Raw genomic sequence first — 10,000 nt, 5'->3', positions numbered from 1 at the left:
CCTGTTTCAAAGGAATGTTTGCGTTTGAGGAAGACGCCGTGCGATATTCCCGACTGTTTACCGGAAAGAATGAAGAAATGGTGGGATTTTTTGGGAAGTCACAGCCTCCCGTGCTTTCCCGAGAAGTGTGGAGGCGGGGCCCTTCTGTCTAAGACTCGTCCACCGAAAATAACCTGCATGAGGGAGGGAAGAGACTTCCAGAGTAAAAGTGAGAGAGGGAGGAGGAAAGGATAGCGCCCGAAACATCGGAGAGGGGGACGACAAGAAGAAGAAGAGAAACGGAGTGTCTGCGTTGCAATGGAATTAAAACTGCGCAATTTCATATCCTCTCCGCCGCTCTGCCTGTGTTGGCCAGCGGCTGCAGATCTCGGCTGCAGATCAGCCACACACCGCCTCATGGCTCCTGGAAATGCGTTCGTCCAGCTTGCGCGGATTTCCGCGCCATACACCACTGTCCGCCGTTTTGACAAACATTGTCTGGCAATTTTTGTGATCATGTTTGACCTACATGGCAAACGTTTGAGGAAGAAATAGCTTGAAACAAGCCACAGTGACGGCCACATCTTCGCTTCGGTTTCATAACGTATCTGCGCGTGTGGAAGTGCATCCTCACGCCGTCATTAGGAACATGCGTATCGATTTGGAATGCATAATTAAACCTTCAAACATGACCATGCTCATGCTGCGTGACTCTCCAGGCGCCCATTCGGGTGGGAAGAGGGGAGTGCGTGACATAACCGTCTTTTGGGGATGCAACACTGTACAATTTACCACTATGGAAAAGGGACACGGCACCTCCCAGGCACTCTCTGATTTTGGCAGCAGGTAAGCGGGCGGCAAAGGACTTTTTACACTTTTGCATCTGCATCCAAACACATCAATAACAGGTACTTTACGCCCCTGGATGCGATTGCTTCCAGATAATCTGGAACGTTCCGGTAAATCTTCTCAACCCTATCCATTCTGGTGCGCGCATTGATTGTCATTTTTGCGTAGTTAATCACCTTAATTACTATGTTTAATCTCCAGCCCCCTTATTAAAATGTAAGCGCAACATATTTTCGCCATTCATTTCAACTTCGCTTTCTCTGCGCCAGAGGTTTGGAGAAGGATACATCAGTTGGCGTGTGTCGTATGAGTGTTTAATTTGTAGAAACTTGGCCTCCCTAGCTGCTTCTAAGGAAACTGATGAGCTCATACAGTTACTCTTGGTTTACGGGAAATGAGTAGGAGTTGGGGGTGCTGATGCGATGCCGTTACTAATAGCAGAAACCCACGCGTTCTCGCTAACTAAATGACGACTCCAACAATTAGGCCACATCTAATAAATCCGTCATCTGTAAAAGCTTTCGTTCTGTACTACCGCGTAAGATCTGGGTGTAAACCTGGCGTGTATTTAAATAATTATTTGTGATGTAACAGTGGCCACTGAATGAAATCCGGGCCTACTAGTACTAGAGGAGTGTCGCATTTTCTTTCTGAAATGTCATGTGGTGAAGTTGTGGCGGTTCATAGAATTTCCAGGAAGAACGTTTGAATTTTTTTCTGTTGTTTTTTTTTCTCCGTCCTCCACCCCTCTCCGCTTTCCTCACTGTCACCGCCCCCTTGCGTAGTAGACGTAATGACCCATGTCGAACGCAAGAGGGCGCTCCAGCACCACTAATTGATGTTATTCAGCTCTCCAGAGCAATCGATCTAAAATTATGAAATAGGATGAAGTGATTGTTGGGACATGCATCATTAGGAACCATCCACTCTGTGCATTGTATAATACTAATGATGGGCATAATTGATTTTTGATTGTGTAAGGACAGGGTCGAGACAAATATCAAATATCATCGACTTGTTGTAGGCTATTTTTACCTCTACAATGAATGATGTCAGTACATGTCAGTTTGATCAATCTTTGCAGCAGTTCGTACTCAGTGAACACGTGTGGCTAGAGTGGCGGATCATCAACTGCTAAGGTAGAGACATACGATCTTGGTCCTCACATCGCTCTTGGATACAGACACAGAGAAGTTCTAGTGAAGCATCCTGTAAAAGATTGATAGAATGGGAGAGAAATGGTGTGAGTAAGGAAGAGAGATGGTGTCAGATGGAGGGACGAAAAGAGAGATGAGGAAGGAAGAGGTAGAAAGAGGAGAGACCGAGGTGAGTCACACTACGCTACAGGGTCAAAGGTCAAGTCTAACTTCACAAATAAAAATAAAAAGTTTATATATATGAGGATCACTGATTTGATTCTGTGTTCGAATGAACCAAAAGGAATGTCTGAAAGTTCCCGGAAAGTGTAAAATAGTCCATGAGCCACAGGGGGTCGTCACTGCCACTTGGGGGGGGGGGGGGGCAAATTCTCACTATATTTTTCTGAAAGCTATATATCTCTGGAGTATAACATGGTATGATAGCAAGTTGGATCTTGTAGCTTTGTGGCTGTACAGGCTTTCAAAGTTGACTTCTGATTTGAAAAAAAAAGGAAATTCCGCCTATTGGCTTTTTTTGTTAAAACACTCATAAGAGCCCAGAAAATAATCCAAATCTTATTATTACTGATGCATATGTGGTGTTTGATGTTGGCATACATATTTTGACTCATTATATGATTTTGCTCTTCATTTTGGTTGATAAAATTCAAGATTTATGTGCAAAAAAAAGCTAATTTGAGTTTTCAGAGCAACATGTTATGGCAATACCTGAATGCAGACCTTATTGATCATTACTATTCTACCTTCCTTACTTTCAATTGCGAGTTGAAATTAATGTTACATGATGACATACATAGGTCTGCTGTACAAATGTTTTTTAAATTGTAGCTGAAATGAGTTCAAAGGACCTTTTAATCTATTCATTGAATTCATCGTCAGAACAGGAGCACAGAGGATGCCATCTCAATGGCACTTCACTCTGCCCTGTCCCACCTTGACAATAGCAACACCTATGTAAGAATGCTGTTCATTGACTTCAGCTCAGAGTTCAACACCATCATCCCCTCCAAACTGATCACCAAACTCAGTGAACTGGGCATCAATACCTCCCTCTGTAACTGGATTCTGGACTACTTGTATTGCATTCATTGTGTCTACACTTGAGATAAATAAGTTTGTTTTTTCTTTTATCACATACACATATTGGTAGATGTTTTTTCTTTACCTTGACATGTTTCGACGTATACTTCCATCTTCATCAGAAGGTCACACGGTGGAGTAGTGTGACACATTTTTATCAGCTGATGTTGTTATGGAGGTGTGATCCACCTGTCAGTTTTTTGTGACCGTGTGACCTTCTGATGAAGACGGAAGTATACGTCGAAACATGTCAAGGTAAAGAGAAAACATCTACCAATATATGTGTATGTGATAAAAGAAAAACCAAACTTATGGATTCTGGACTTCCTAACCAACAGACCTCAGTCTGTTAGGTTAGATAATCGCACCTCCTCAACCATCGAACACCAGTGTACCACAGGGATGTGTGCTGAGCCCTCTCCTCTACTCCCTCTTCACCTACGACTGCACACCTGTACATAGCTCTAACACCATTGTCAAGTTTAAAGATGACACTACGGTGATTGGGCTCATCAGCAATAGCGATGAGACGGCCTACAGGGAGGAGGTCCAACACCAAACATCGTGGTGCACTGATAACAACCTGGCTCTCAACACCAAGAAGACCAAAGAGCTCATTGTGGACTTCAGGAAGTCTAAAGCTAGCACACACACACACCCATTCTCATCAACAGGACTGAGGTGGAGCATGTGACCAGCTTCAAGTTTCTGGGAGTCCACATCTCTGAGGACCTCTCTTGGACCCTCAACACCTCTACCTTGATCAAAAAGGCTCACCAGCGTCTCTTCTTTCTGAGGTCCATCTGTCTCCTCAGATCCTGGTGAACGTCTACCGCTGCAACATCCAGAGCATCCTCACCAACTGTATCATAGTTTGGTATGGCAACTGCTCTGCCCACGACCGGAAAGCACTGCAGAGGGTGGTGAAAACTCCCCAACACATCACCTGTTCCTCACTCCCCTCCATCGAGGCCATCCAGGGCAAGCGATGCTTGCGTAAGGTGCGCATCATCAAAGACTGTTCTCACCCCAACCACAGACTGTTCACCCCACTCTCCTTCGGGAGGCGTTACAGGTCTCTCCGCATCCAAACCAGCAGGTTCAGAGGAAGCTTCTTTCCTGCGGCTGTCACCCTACTCTCCCCCTGCCCCGCCCCCGCCTGATGCCTCTTTGCCTGTGCCTGTTGAGGTGTCCACGAGGCAAGATGGGGGTGGGGTTGTATAAAATTAATTTTACATGTGAAATCTATGAACTAATCATGTTTTGGTACTTGTTGTCTAGCAGATACCAGTGAGAATTGAGTGTGGATAATGCAATTTAGTGAGACAGTTAGAATCAGTTAGGCCTTTCAGCGTGATTTTATTTTTGTGGAAAAAGTTTTTCTGTAATATATTCTGTTAATACACTGCATGTATCTATATTGTTCTTACTACTACTATGATGGTACCGCCACTACATTGCACATACCTGTACATGTTGTTCATACATTGTTCATATTACAGTACATAGCCATATTTATTCTGCTCTTATAAGGTAACTGCTAATACACTGCACATATTTATATTTAATTTATGCTACTCTAAACCACCTTCTGCAAAACAACTGTATACTACTGTCTACACTGCACTATATTTCTTGTCCTGTCTATGTACCACCTGCCTATACTGTGTATATCACATTGCACTTTTCTGCTTTTTTGCACTTCTGGTTAGACGCAAACTGCATTGTCTCTGTACTTGTTCTCTGCACAATGACAATAAAGCTAAATCTAATCTAATTTAATCAAAAAAATTATCTGCCTCTGCTTTGCCTCTTTACGGATCATGCTATGAATAGCAGCAGCAATGTCTGTTTAAGTTGAGACATTGTTATTGACTTTCTGGACCAGAGACATTCCATCAATGATTGTTGCTGTATTATATCCATCTGGAAGATTATCTGATAGTGATGCAAGTTTCTGCAAATGCTTTGCAAGTGCTGCTTTAGAGGTTTTCCTTGGGGTCCCCTCAGGTGTCGCCAAGGTCCAAGAGGGTGACAAAAGACTTCTCTCATGTCCAGTCTTTAACATGATGGTCTTGCCATGTGCCTGTGTTTTTTCTTTTTTGTTTTCATGCTCGTAAATGTCTTTAATTTTTGCTTTGTCAATGTATTATGGAATTTGTGCTTAGGTGTATCTGACTCCAGCCTCTATGTCATGATCTTTGCCTGTAGTATGAGCCTGAATCAGATCATCCCTAACCTCTTGTGTTGCTTTGCCTGCTGTAGATATGCAAATTAACTCATGTTCCTCTGAAAATGGATTGATCCAATTTCAGTTTCTGTCTCATCTCATCAGAACTGTGTAGACATTTTTAAACTGTTGTAAATGTATGTACTTGTAGATCAAGTCTTGGAAAGTTATTATTTCTTTTCAATGGAAATTATTTTAACATCAGATGAAAGACAATTTTAAGTATGATAATAATAATAATAATAATAATAATAATTGTACATAATGATACACAATGTGTAAAGTATGAATATTTTCACCAACCAGTTCATCTACATCTAATTCCCACATTCTTACTAGTCAAAAGTACAACTGAAATGTATAATGTAGATCATTTTAGCACCTGTGATGCAATTACCATAATTTCCCAACTATTAGCTGCAGCTTATTGATTTTGCAAAATTTCTTCAGCTATGAGGTTAATACACGAGGGCAGTTAATGGTATATGGTTTTGTTTCTTTTAACTTGCATAAAACATAGCATAGCAATGCAGACATATGTAATCATTTGTATTTCAAGTCTCTGCTGGGAGGTAGGAAGGTACATAAATACATTGATTAATGAGGTAGTGGGCATTTCAATTAGTGCTGCAACACGTTGTGTCTGAAAACGTAGATTTGCTCATTATTACACATAAATCTTGAATTTTATCAACCAAAATGAAGGGCAAAATCACATAATGATTCAAAATATGTATGCCAACATCAAACACCACATATACATCAGTAATAATGAGGTTTGGATTATTTTCTGGGCTCTTATGAGTGGTTTAACAAAAAAAAGCCAATAGGCGGAATTTCCTTTTTTCAAATCAGAGGTCAACTTTGAAGGCCTGTACAGCCACAAAGCTACAAGATCCAACTTGCTATCATACCATTTTATACTCCAGAGATATGTAGCTTTCAGAAAAATATAGTGAGAATTTGCCCCCCTTTTTGGGCCTGTGGCTAATGGACTATAAGGCCCAAGGCCAGCAATACAATACAGCTCTTGATAGTGTAAAAGTGAATGTCCCTGTAACATCCCCATGGTAACAATACACCCTTCTCTCAAGCCAATTGGCTGGCGTGGTCCTGGTGGGTGGGCAACTGCTAGCGATATTCATCAATTCATATGGGTGTGTTACGTCCTGTAATCTCAAACTTCACTCAACTGAGTAAGAGTGAGTGACAGAAAGAGGAAGAGATATAGAGACATCCCTGAATACACATAAACTGACACATTCAGGGTCATTACGTGTCAAATCAAACAGAATCCAGGAAAATGGTTGCTGCACTCTCAGATTTTGCTCAAAGTTTGTCTACATAATGTTTAGGTCCCAAAACCTAGACCTGTAGAATATTTTTTTTTTTTTCACCCTTTATTTTTTTATCAATTTGACACTCAAAAATGTCTCATCATGATTACATGTTTGGACATTAATATCTTAAAAAGCTTTGGAAGACAAACATGTTCTCACAGGATCCTATGCATCCGGATAAAGTTCCCTTGGCCTTTGGAATTAAAATAGCCCCACATCATTACTTCATCATACCTAGAGATTGGCATGGTGTTATTTCAGTTAGCTAAATAGCTGGTTTGATTTGCATTGAGAGATGATTTTATGGAAAGTACCCCATGCCAATCGTGAGATATGGTGAAGGGTATGTGATGATGTGGTGCTTTGCGCCATGTGTGTGGGGCTGTGCGTACAAAAACAGGTTTGTAGAACCTAAATGTCACACTTTTTGCCCTTTTTTCCAAATATAGGGCCTAGTGTAAAATCAATGACCATGCCATACAAACTTGTATGAGTTAGTTCATACTGAGAACATATTTGTCCTTCAGCCTACAACATATGGGCTGCCTATATGATCTGATATTAAGGATATTAATGATATTTATGCCCAAACATTGCCTCCCAGGTATTTTTTTTTTCAGGCTGTAAAACTGAAGTAATTTCAAGGGCTGAAAATAAAATGAAAAGATTTGAACAGGAATATTTTACAGGCTTCAGTTTTGAGACCCAGTCATGATCTAGAGTTTATAAGATAAAGATGTAACATTTTGAACAAAATCTGAGATGGTTCTGCAACAACCAATCAGATTTGACATAGATTGACCCACAATGAAAGGCAAAATAATGTGTTGTTGAGGTTGGTTTAAATGATTTGACATGTCGTCTGGTATTTTTTTGTGAAAATAAACTTTTTTGTCTATGGCACCCACCTGTACTTGCTATTATTTATTGAATTTTAAGCAAGGGGAAACATACACAATATTTGCCTAAAATACAGTCACAAAGTGCAAATCAACTTCATTCAAATTCATTTAAATCTATCTCCGGTAGTATTGGTGGACTTGTAAACCCTAAAACCTGCAAATCCAACTTAGCCCATCCTTTGGGTTTTAAGTGTTGAGACCAGTGACGGCAAAAATATACAGTTTCAGTTTTGATATTGTTTTTTAGAGATCTGTTTTTTTTTCCACAGTCTGTGGACCTAGAAAGACTCCCACACACTGCCTGGGTCGCATGCAATTGTAGGCTACATTTATTGTAAACAAAACTACATCCAGGGCCTTACCTTCGTCAGTTTATCATTGGCTGAAGCTTAGTGGAGATGGGCTCTCCACTAGGTGGCAACAAGCTACCAACATTTGGAAAGGGGTGGTGCTTTTTCCTTTATATATACCTACGTAGTAGGTACCCATTCAGTGCTAAGGTGGTGGCTAGTGCGTGGAAATCTGCAGAAAAGAGTCATGCTCCTCCTACATCGTGCAGTAGGCTAGGAGTGCAGGGCACACGTTGGCAGTATCAGAGATGCTGTTATCGGTCACAAGCCAGTGTACGTAGTGCAGCTTTAAAGGGGAAATCCAGCGATTTTTCACATACATCGTTGAGATCACCGAGTACCGTCGGTACGAAAAAAAGGAAAACCTAGCTCGAATGGCTACAGCCAACAGCTTAAGTAGCCAGGCAGCTACATCGTTACACTCTGGGGGCATGTTCATGAGCTCCCATGTTCATGCCCCCAGAGTGTAGCGCTGATTTTTTACGGCATGTTGTATTTTGCTTAAAATAACAGCTTTAGATTCATTTTGATGGTAAGATAGCATAGGCTAAAGAAAATAAAGAGAATGCCGCACACTCTGCTCCATGTTTTAATGTTGAAGTGACGTTTCGGCCGTCTGGCCTTCTTGGCCAGACGGCCGAACAATGTAGTTCTGTATCCTGGACTGGAACCAAAGGAAACCTTGACAACCCTGACTATTGCCAGAAGGCACCAATTAGCATGTTAGCTCGCCAAGAAGGCTCTGGGTTGGTGTTTGTAAGGTTTTTCATGCCTTTGACTGTTAGCTCTCTTGTAAAATTGTTGCATAATGTTGCTTTAAGCCTTTATATGGCCATGGTTTGTATTGTTGATGTTAACATGTATTGTTCCAGTAAAAGTATACAGGGCTGTAGGCCACTGTGCTGTGTTTGTAGCACATGCTACAAAAAAACAGTGATTGATTTATCAGCTTTATAAAATGACAGATGATGGATGATTTATCAGCTTAGCACCATAACACCTTATTTAAAATGTTTTCTGGAGTATAGCCTACAGATGAGGTGTTTTTAACTGCATGCCGACGCTAGAGATTTTGTGGATTGTGCTACAAAACTATCAACCTGTGTAGCACCAGTGTTATGCACAAAAAAAAGTAACGTAGCCTACAGCCCTGGCATATTGCGTAAGCATAATGTGTGTTATTCCACTGAGAAGGTATGAAGCAGGTACCATGTGGTAGTAGTACACTCTCATACGCGTGACTGTTTGCTTTATCCAAGTTTACAGCCATTTTCCTGCATTTTCTCTTGTTATTATACTGCCAAGCTTGAGTGCATGTTGTGATTAGGGTGTTCATTGTGCTGAATTTAGCCAAATGTGTATCACTTCTTTCTTTTTGCCTCAAGGGGGAGCTCTCTGCTCATTGTGTGTCTGTCTGTTTAGGCTACTATGTTCCCCTGTGGGCTGCAGGAAAGAACCAGTCTATTTGAGCAAATTCCTTGCTGCACGTGTAAATGGCCCTCGGGGTGCAATTGTCTCTAAGGTTGTTCGGGATACGGCAAACACCACACACCGATTTGCTCAACGGGCTCCTTGTTGTGTTTTTGTAGAGAAGTGCAAGCAAACCTGAATGCTGATGAACGAGCTGGGCAGTACCAAAGCCCGTCTTATTAGACATTCTCTGGCAGTACCAACACCGCGAGGGTCAGAGAGTTTGTCTGAGGATCACAACAGCCAATCATGACAGAGTTTCTCGTGCCTCTTGAGGGGCAGACCAAATGGCCAATCGGCTTTTACGATGGGGTAAGTCTGTACTGCCGTGCCACACAACTCATTCAAGGTCACTCCCCCACACCATGAAACAGACTAGAGTGCTGTCCACTGTGCTGCAGTGACACAACCGATGATGTCTTTGTCAGGGCTTTGCCACCAATGTCATTGTCACCATCTAAGCATAAAATGCTCCCACTTTTTTATTTAAGCAATTAGCCCCAAGAGGCCATAGGTTACACTGATTTTACAACGGCTAAGGCTAACGACGCGCTAGCGGAGTGCCTACAACCCCCCTTAACTGTTGTAAAATCAGTGTAACCTGCGGACTCGAGTGGCTTATTGCTTTTCTAAAACTTTT

At 41.7% G+C, this 10,000-nt stretch overlaps 1 long non-coding RNA gene across 2 annotated transcripts in view; it reads left to right on the top strand.

The window, feature by feature from the left end:
• The first annotated feature begins 77 nt into the window (after positions 1-77).
• LOC121689341 overlaps positions 78-10,000 on the top strand; it is a 21,051-nt gene continuing 11,128 nt past the window's right edge. For both annotated transcript variants that reach the window (XR_006024759.1, XR_006024758.1), the window contains exons 1-2: positions 78-825; positions 9,480-9,672. This is a non-coding gene — a long non-coding RNA (uncharacterized LOC121689341). The remainder of the gene's footprint in view (positions 826-9,479; positions 9,673-10,000) is intronic.

Source organism: Alosa sapidissima, chromosome 18, assembly GCF_018492685.1.
Source record: "Alosa sapidissima isolate fAloSap1 chromosome 18, fAloSap1.pri, whole genome shotgun sequence".
In the NCBI taxonomy this organism is placed as follows: Eukaryota; Metazoa; Chordata; class Actinopteri; order Clupeiformes; family Clupeidae; genus Alosa; species Alosa sapidissima.
This window is presented reverse-complemented; position numbering and strand designations above follow the sequence as displayed.